Source organism: Bubalus kerabau, chromosome 6 (assembly GCF_029407905.1).
Source record: "Bubalus kerabau isolate K-KA32 ecotype Philippines breed swamp buffalo chromosome 6, PCC_UOA_SB_1v2, whole genome shotgun sequence".
In the NCBI taxonomy this organism is placed as follows: domain Eukaryota; kingdom Metazoa; phylum Chordata; class Mammalia; order Artiodactyla; family Bovidae; genus Bubalus; species Bubalus kerabau.
This window is the reverse complement of record NC_073629.1, coordinates 18,007,448-18,017,446: the sequence shown is the minus strand read 5'-3', so window position 1 is coordinate 18,017,446 and position 9,999 is coordinate 18,007,448. Positions and strand designations below refer to the sequence as shown.

The 9,999-nt window shown below is 41.6% G+C and overlaps 1 pseudogene; it reads left to right on the top strand.

Annotated features, from left to right (window-relative positions):
- Positions 1-860: 860 nt before the first annotated feature.
- On the top strand, positions 861-9,379 carry LOC129656387 (ATP synthase F(0) complex subunit C2, mitochondrial-like; annotated as a pseudogene).
- The last annotated feature ends 620 nt before the right edge of the window (positions 9,380-9,999 follow it).

Below are 9,999 nucleotides of genomic sequence, written 5' to 3'. Positions count from 1 at the left end.
CTGTGTACAAGACAGCAAAAGAGACACTGATTATAGAACAGTCTTATGGACTCTGTTGCAGAAGGAGAGGGTGGGAAGATTTGGGAGAATGGCATGAAACATGTATAATATCATGTATGAAACGAGTTGCCAGTCCAGGTTCGATGCACGATACTGGTGCTTGGGGCTAGTGCACTGGGACGACCCAGAGGGATGATATGGGGATGGAGGAGGGAGGAGGGTTCAGGATGGGGAACACATGTATACCTGTGGTGGATTCATTTTGATATTTGGCAAAACTAATACAATTTGTAAAGTTTAAAAATAAAATAAAATTTAAAAAAAAAAGACATATTTCAGGCAAAGCTGAACTCAATGAAGGAAAAATCTAACTCCGAAAATCCAATGGGAGTAAAAGGAACACACAGAAGAATACTTGTAGTTGACAGGAGACATTAAAAACACAAAGTGCAAAAGAAAAACATAAGAAGAAATGTGCACTCAACTATGACACAGGCTTTATTGGAGAAGCAACGAATAGCCACACTAAATGCTCACAGGGTGGAGATCACACGCGGATTACAGACAGGCGCATGGCGAAGAGCAACCAGGCGATGATCCTGCTGCTCTTTATCCAACAAGGTGGTGTCAGCCTCAGGAAGCAAGCCTTTTCTCTGTCAGCTGTTGGTTGAGGAGGGAGGTTAAGGAAGATGAAATCCGTCACCATGGCCGAAGGGTGGACAACGGGAGAGCCTGGATCTTGTTGTTTCTTGGTCCAGATGAAATCTGGTGCTGTTACTTCCACTTGGGTGGACACTTCTGCTCGCACGGTGGGCATGGTGGCTTAGGAGGGCATTTCTGCTGGCTCACGGGAGGTGGGCATGGATGAGGTGGGCAAGGCTCATGGCACTTGGGTGGGCACACTTTTGGAGGTGGATGGCAGGGCTCCTTGCACTGATGGTGATGCTGATGCTGATGCTGATGTGGATGCGGATGAGTATGCTCATGGTTAGACATCCTTCCTGGGTCTCAAGGAATCTGAAATACAAAACCAGACAGCCTTGTTCATGACAGAAAGTCCTATTCTTCCATTAATAGGGAGCCCTCTTCTACCACTTTCCAAAGAAACAATTACTTACACAAGTGCTGTGTGAATACAAGCACACTCTGAAGAATAATAATCAGGATGTGAAACTTGTAGCCTATCTCAAAACACATCGCTGCTAATTTCTCCCTTGAGCTTCTGGTTGCTGGTCTAACTGACTTGACTGTTGGCTTCCGAAGAGAAATGCAAAGGCCCACACTCAGCACTCAGTGGGATTGCAGGCTGAGAAGGCTTCATTTGCAATGAATGCAGGGTGCACTGAAACACAGCATCTCATCTCCCTAGGTTAAGATTGTGCCGCTGACTCCATTCCTCTCATCTCATTTACGTGCACATTTAAGATGTCAAGAACAAGACTAAAAACTACCCCTAAATTCTCATTATCTTCTTATTCCCATAGAGAGCACTAATTTGTTAAAATACAGCCACTTCCACCCTAAGATTATACCCTACCACACGAGTGCTAAAAACATCTAAAATTGTACTCACCAGAGCCTCCAAAGAAGACCTATGACTGAGTTACACGAAGATAGCAGCACGGTGGTAGAGACTCCTTTTATAAGGACCAGGCAGCTCCACCCAGAGGGAACATCCCAGATCTGGCATGATGCACTTGTTTCCCACCCCAAATACCATGTGCTTGCAATCTCAAAAATAAATTGTCACACTCATGCTGATATCACAAAGCTCCATTGCCCATGGACTTCCTCACCCTTCACTGAGGCAGTGCAGAGTGAGTCACTCAATACATTGTCTCAAAGCCCCAGTGCCAATATCATGCCCCAGTTAGGAAATATGAGGAATTCTTTGACAATGGTACTGCTCCTCCATGGTTAAGATTGTGCTTGCCACATTCCCCAGCTCCCTATGCATCTGGTATGGAAAACTTACTACCCCATTCCATTTCAGCTTCAGCACCCAGCTTTGTCTCCCTCAATGGTAATGACTAGGGTTTACTAAACACACATTTCTTAACCCCTACCCACAGTTTTTCTAAATTCCCCTTATACCATGTTCTACTGATCTCTGGGCTTATCTTGACAATTAAATGACTTAACCATGGCCACAAAGTCTATCATGATTTTCCAGTACAAACAGTCTCATTTCAGCTGTGTTTTCACATGGCTGCATAATGGACTTGAACAGGACAACATGATCCCTCAGGTTTCTCAGCCATAAGCTCATGGAATGGGGTCCCTTCATGAAATTCTACATTTTCTGCCCCACAACCATGAGTCATTTGTGGTCTAGTGTTGTATGATGCTGTTCAGTTGCTCATTTGTGTCCAACTCTGTGCCCCCCATGGACTGCAGCATGCCAGACTTCCTTGTCCTTCACTATCTCCCAGAGTTTGCTCAAACTCATGTCCACTGACACCATCCGACCATCTCATCTTCTGTCGTCCCCCTTCTACTCCTGCCTTCAATCTTTCCCAATATCCCAACAAGGTCGTTTCCAATAAGTTGGCTCTTCACATTAGGAGCCAAAAATATTAGAGCTTCAGCTTCAATATCAGTCCTTCCAATGAATATTCAGAGTCCATTTCCTTTAGGATGGACTGGTTTGATCTCCTTGGTGTCCAAGGGGCTCTCATGTGTCTTCTCCAGCACCACAGTTCAAAAGCATCAGTTCTTCAGTGCTCAGCCTTCTTTATGGTCCAACTCTGACATCCATTCATGACCACTGGAAAAACCATAACTTTGAGTATAGGGACCTTTGTCAGCCAAGTGATGTCTCTGCTTTTTGATACACTGTCTAGATTTGGTATAGTTTTCTTCCCATGAGCAAGCATCTTTTAATTTCATGACCTCAGTCTCAGTCCTCAGTGATTTTGGAGCTCAAGAAAATAAAGTCTGTCACTGTGTTCATTTTTCCCCCATCTATTTCCCTGAAGTGATGGGATTGAATGCTATGATCTTAGGTTTTTGAATGTGGAGTTTGAAGCCAACTTTTTCACTCTGCTCTTTCACTTTCATCAAGAGGATCTTTAGTTCATCTTTGCTTTCTGCCCTAAGGGTGGTGTCATCTTCATACTTGAGGTCATTGATGTTTCTCCCGGCAATCTTGATTCCAGCTTGTGCTTCATCCAGCCCAGCATTTTGCATGATGTACTCTGCATATAATTTAATATGCGGGGTAACAATATACTGCCTTTACTTACTACTTTCCCTATTTTAAACCAGTTCATTTTTCCATGTCCAGTTCTTAGTGTTGCTTCTTGTTCTGCTGCTTTCAGTCTACTAGAAACCAAATTCCTCTCATCTCATTATCTTCAAAATTCCCTCAATATCTGGACTGTATCCATTTAGAAGCTTTTCCACTAGTACCCCCCAAATATCTTGTGCTAATTTACACTACAGGCGTTAATTCAGTTAACTCTATCAGGCCCTTTTTTGAAATGACATTTGGTGTGTTTTCAGACTTTCTTAGTATACCCAGGGAATGAAGCTCCAACAATCATTCATTCCACCATTCAATCATTGGGTATTTTTCCCTAAATAAATACATGATGGGTGACATAGAATCCATTGGTAATTTATTAGTATAATTTGTTGAACCACAGTATAATAATAATAAATAAACCATACCTTTACTTGATATATTAATAATAATAAGTAAGCATAATAATAATAAGTAAATAACACTTCAGCTAATAATATGCACTCTGCTTTCCAGGGAAAACTTGAGTGCCTTGGCTATGCAGACGTCCATGCACACCAGTACTGTGTGATATTAAATATTTCCCAACCTCCCTGAAGACCAGTTTATTTACATAGTTGTAATTAGAGATAAAAACTATACCTGCCTCAAAATTTTGCTATAAAAACAACAAAATGCCTAATATAAGGCACATTATATGATTGGTCCTATGGAAATATGAGCCCCCATATACCTGATAAGGGGTTAATTTCCAAAATATATAAGAAACTTCTACAACACAATAGCCAAAAGTTTAGGAGCCTTTATTTCAAATATGCAAGGGACTTGAATAGAGTCCTGTTTACAGAAGACATATTGAAAAAGGAGTCTAATATCACTACTGATCATCAGGGATATGAAAATCAAACACACAATGACATATCACTTCACACCTGTTAGAATGATTGTAATCAGAAAAACAAGAAATCCCAGTGAAAGTTGGTGAGGTTGTGTAGAAAATAAGATACTTTTACCTATTAGTGTGATGGTAAATGGTTCAACCGTTTTGAAAAATATGAAGGTTACTCAAAAGCTAAAAAATAGAAACCAGAACTACCATATGTATTACCCATTCACATTAGTGTATTTAACCAAGTTAATTTAAATCAGGGTCGCCAAGACATATTAGCACTTTCAAGTTCACTGCAGCAGTACCCACAATAGCCAAGATGTGTTAACAACCTAAATGTCCATTAACAAATGAATGGATAAATAAACTGTAATATATACATACAATGAATTATTCAGTTCAGTTCAGTCACTCAGTTGAGTCCAACTCTTTGCAACCCCATGAATCACAGCTCACCAGGCCTCCCTGTCCATCACCAACTCCCAGAGTTCACTGAGACTCACGTCCATCGAGTCAGTGATGCCATCCAGCCATCTCATCCTCTACTGTCCCCTTCTCCTCCTGCCCCCAATCCCTCCCAGCATCAGAGTCTTTTCCAATGAGTCAACTCTTCGCATGAGGTGGCCAAAGTACTGGAGTTTCAGCTTCAGTATCATTCCCTCCAAAGAAATCCCAGGGCTGATCTCTTTCCGAATGGACTGGTCAGATCTTCTTGCAGTCCAAGGGACTCTCTAGAGTCTTCTCCAACACCACAGTTCAAAAGCATCAATTCTTCAGTGCTCAGCTTTCTTCACAGTCCAACTCGCACATCCATACATGACCACTGGAAAAACCATAGCCTTGACTAGATGGACCTTTGTTGGCAAAGTAACCTCTCTGCTTTTGAATATGCTATCTAGGTTGGTCATAATTTTCCTTCCAAGGAGTAAGCATCTTTTAATTTCATGGCTGCAGTCACCATCTGCAGTGATTTTGCAGCCCAAAAAAATAAAGTCTGTCACTGTTTCCCCATCTATTTCCCATGAAGTGATGGGACCAGATGCCATGATCTTCATTTTCTAAATGTTGAGCTTTAAGCCAACTTTTTCACTCTCCTCTTTCACGTTCAAGAGGCTTTTGAGTTCCTCTTCACTTTCTGCCGTAAGGGTGGTGTCACCTGCATATCTGAGGTTATTGATATTTCTCCCAGCAATCTTGATTCCAGCTTGTGCTTCTTCCAGCCCAGCATTTCTCATGATGTACTCTGCATATAAGTTAAATAAGCAGGGTGACAATATACAGCCTTGACGTACTCCTTTTCCCATTTGGAACCAGTCTGTTGTTCCATGTGCAGTTCTAACTTGCTTCCTGACCTGCATATAGGTTTCTCAAGACACAGGTCAGGTGGTCTGGTATTCCCATCTCTTTCAGAATTTTCCACAGTTGATTGTGATCCACACAGTCAAAGGCTTTTGCACGTCAAGAAAGCAGAAATAGATGTTTTCCTGGAACTCTCTTGCTTTTTCCATGATCCAGCAGATGTTGGCAATTTGATGTCTGGTTTCTCTGCCTTTTCTAAAACCAGCTTAAACATCTGGAAGTTCGCGGTTCACATATTGCTGAAGCCTGGCTTGGAGAATTTTGAGCTTTACTTTACTAGCATGTGGGATGAGTACAATTGTGCGGTAGTTTGAGCACTCTTTGGCATTGCCTTTCTTTGGGATTGGAATTAAAATTGACTTTTTCCAGTCCTGTGGCCACTGCTGAGTTTTCCAAATTTACTGGCATATTGAATAATATGCCAGCACTTTCCCAGCATCATCTTTCTGATTTGAAAGATGATTTGAAATAGCTCAACTGAAATTCCATATATGCATTGCCATGTGTAAAAGAGAAGGCTAAAGGAAGGTTGCTGAATAGCACAGGGAGCACAGCCTTGTGCTCTGTGATGATCTAGAGGGATGGGATGGGGGGCCATGGGGTGAAAGTGAGACTCAAGGTGGAGGGGCTATATGTGTACTTAAAGCTGATCCACATCACTGTAGGCAGAAAGCAACACAACATTGTGGAGCAGTTATCCTCCAATCAAAAATAAATTTCAAAAGAAGGAATGTGAGCTCTAAAAGGCAGCAAAACTAATACAAATTAGGAATAACTGCTCACAATAATTAGATAATGTGAACCATGCCCCAAAATGTGATTAAAATAGGATTGTTTAGCGTGAGGGCCCCCTCCCTAAGACCCTTGCCCAGCTCTCCTCTGTTTTCAAGCTGACATCTCTACTAATTCAAAGGCTTCAGTCTGAAGGCAATTTCAGAATCCACACCTTCTTACTAGTAAGAAAGGTCCTCCCACTGCCTGAGGGAATATTTCATGCCTTGTGCTCTCTTCTGAAAGAAGGCTGTGTGGTGTCTGCAACGTTTCTTGATTGGGTTGGTGTGCTACAGGAAAAAAAAAAATCAGTGACATAACCTGGGCATTTGAAAAGGTAGGAACTTCTTTAGATTGAGCCCTGGTCCTGATCACTTTCTCAGTATCTCAGAGAACCAAAATGAGGACATCTGTTCCTCTGAGATTCCACAGTGGAGTAACCAAGATCACTGTTAGGAAACAGACATCCTTCAGGGATCTCAGAAGGAACAGGGATGTCTTGGGATGGGTCAGTTTTTTTCACGACATTTTTTTTTTTCATGTGAAGTGTTAGGAACTAGGTGGGGCCTGCTGGAACAAGAGAATTATCTAAGGAACATGTGACTTAGAACAGTCCTACCAACATAATTTTAAACTTGCTCTTCTTGCCTCATGAATTACTAATGGATTCCAAAGCTACTTTTTACCAATACATTTTATGGGTTGTCACTTAGGTTTGATAAATGAAGGAGGATCAGGCTTTCTTTAAAAAAAAAAAAAAAAGAGTGCTTAATGAGGTTACTGATGTGGAAAGAGGGATAATTAATTCCTGATACACAGAGAAAATGGCTAAAAGACAGGTGATACTCACTTTTTTCAAATAATGGATCATTGAAGCATCTGTAGCAAATTAAATCTCTGAAAACCATGTAATAGCTACATGAGGGCTTGCTAGATTTTACTTAGAAACTAGTAATAATGGTTATCTAGGAGAGAAGTTGACGTCTGGGGGATGAGTAGAAGAAGGACCAAATAAGACATGAGGCAAAGAAGAAATCATCCACAAATACACAGGCTCAAAGGGGAAGGAGCGATGCCAAGGGAAAATATTTTTTGAACCTACAGTTTTACATGGAGCCAAACTATTCATCAAATATGAATAAAGTAAAATCCATTTGTTCCTTTTCCAGGAAATCTTCCCAACCCAGAAATCAACCCAGGTCGAACCTCTTTCTACATATTAGCCTCCTGAAAACAATTGAATTCTCTCAGCCTCAGTTTCCCTATTTGTAAAAAAGTGGAAAAGAATATATTCAACTCAGTGTACTCATAAAAATTAACTTATTCACAAATGTCTCCTAATTATTAACACACGCCCTGCAGTATCTTACATGCTGTTAACTGTTAACATGAGTATGGTGACCAAAATTCTTGTCTGTGTAAATTCTTGAGTGAATGTCACACACACACACACACACACACACACACACACACACAATCCAGCTTGTTATTCTTCCAACCTTCTGTTTCCCATGATGTACTCTGCATATACATTAAATATGTAGGATAACAATAATACTCCCTCGTCATACTCCTTTCCCAATTTTGAGCCGGTCAGCTGTTTCATGTCCAGTTCTGACTGTTGCTCTTGACCTGCATGCAGTTTCTCAGGAGACAGGTAAGGTGGTCTGGTACTCCACCTCATTAAGAAGTTTCTGCCGTTTGTTGTGATCCACACAATCAAAGGTTTTGGCATAGTGAATGAAGCAGAAGTACATATTTTTCTGGAATTCCCTTGATTTCTCCACGATCCAGTGATGGTTGGCAGTTTGATCTCTGGTTCCTCTGCCTTTTTAAAACACAGATTGTACGTCTGGAAGTTCTGGGTTCACATACTGCTGAAGCCTAGGTTGAAGGATTTTAAACCTAACCTGCTAGCATGTGAAATGAAAGTAATTGTAACATAGTATAAACATGATTTGGCATCACCCTTCTTTGTGATTGGAATGAATAATGACCTTTCCCAGTGCTGTGGCCACTGCTGATGTTTCCAAATGTACTGACATATTAGGGCAGTGTTCTAACAGCATTATCTTTTAGGATTGGGTCACCAGCCCTATCTTCATTTGTAATAATGCTTCCTAGGGCCCACTTGACTTCACACCGCAGAAGGTCCAACTCTAAGTGAGTCATCACACCATCGTGGTTATTTGCATCATTAAGACTTTTTTTTTTTGTATAGTTTTTATGTATATTCTTGTCACTTTTTCTTAATCTCTTCCACTTCTGTTAGGGCCTTATTGTTTCTGCCCTTTATCCTGCCCATCCTTGCATGAATAGACCCCTGGATATCTCCAATTATCTTGAAGACATCTCTATTCTTTCCCATTCTATTGTTTTCCTCTATTACTTTGCACTCTTCATTTTAAAAGGCTTTCTTATCTCCCCTTGCTGTTCTCTGGAACTCTGCCTTCAGTTGAGTATAGCTTTCCCTTTCTCCCTTGCCTTACTCTTCTCGAATATTTCCTCACCTATCTGTAAAGCCTCCTCAGACAACTACTTTGCTTCTTGCATTTCTTTTTCTTTGGAATGGTTTTGGTCACTACTTCCTATATAGTGTTACAGACTTCTGTCCATAGTTATTCAGGCACTCTGTCTATCGTATCTCATCCCTTGAATCTATTCATCCTCTCCAGTGTATAATCATAAGGGATCCGCTTATGCCAAGTTCGTCTCCACCCCCTCCTCGATCAGGAGAACCTCTACACTACTGAGCTGATCACTGTCTGCAGTGGTGCTAAGACGACCAGAGACACTGAGAGATGAGAGCCACAGCAGCTTGGCAGCCCCATCCCCTGACCACCTCACTTGCTTCTAGCCACAGCTTCCACACCAGTGCCATTTCAAGGGACATAGACCCAGCAGCCAAGTTCTTTGGAGCTGGAGCTGCCACAGTAGAGGTGACTGGCTTCCGAGCTGGAATGGGGACTGTGTTTGGGAGACTCATCATTGGCTATGACAGGAGCCCTTCTCTGAAGCAGCTGCTCTTCTCCTATGCCATCTTGGGCTTTGCCCTCCCGGAGGCCATGGGGCTCTTTTGCCTGCTGGCAGCCTTTCTCTTCCTCTTCACTATGTGAGGGAGCCCTTTCCACCTCCCATAGTTCTTTTTCCCGTGTCTCCTTTGCCCTGGGTGTTCCTTTTCCTGTACCTCCCCAGGCAGTCTGGGGAAAGTGGTTGGCTCAGGGCTTGACAGAAAGAAGACAAATAAATACTGTATTAATAAGAAAAAAAAAAGATAAAAACTGTGCACCAAATTCCTCTATAAGAAGTATGGAGAGGGTTCCACTAACCACTGAACAATTCTTGACCACTAGGTGGATATTCTACAATTCAACTTAATTCTGATACTCTTTATTTGAAGATAGTATCAGATTCCATGGGTTAACAGTTCAGTCCTAGTAACCACGATGGTGTGATGACTCACTTAGAGTTGGACCTTCTGCGGTGTGAAGTCAAGTGGGCCCTAGGAAGCATTATTACAAATGAAGATAGGGCTGGTGACCCAATCCTAAAAGATAATGCTGTTAGAACACTGCCCTAATACGTCAGTACATTTGGAAACATCAGCAGTGGCCACAGCACTGGGAAAGGTCATTATTCATTCCAATCACAAAGAAGGGTGATGCCAAATCATGTTTATACTATGTTACAATTACTTTCATTTCACATGCTAGCAGGTTAGGTTTAAAATCCTTCA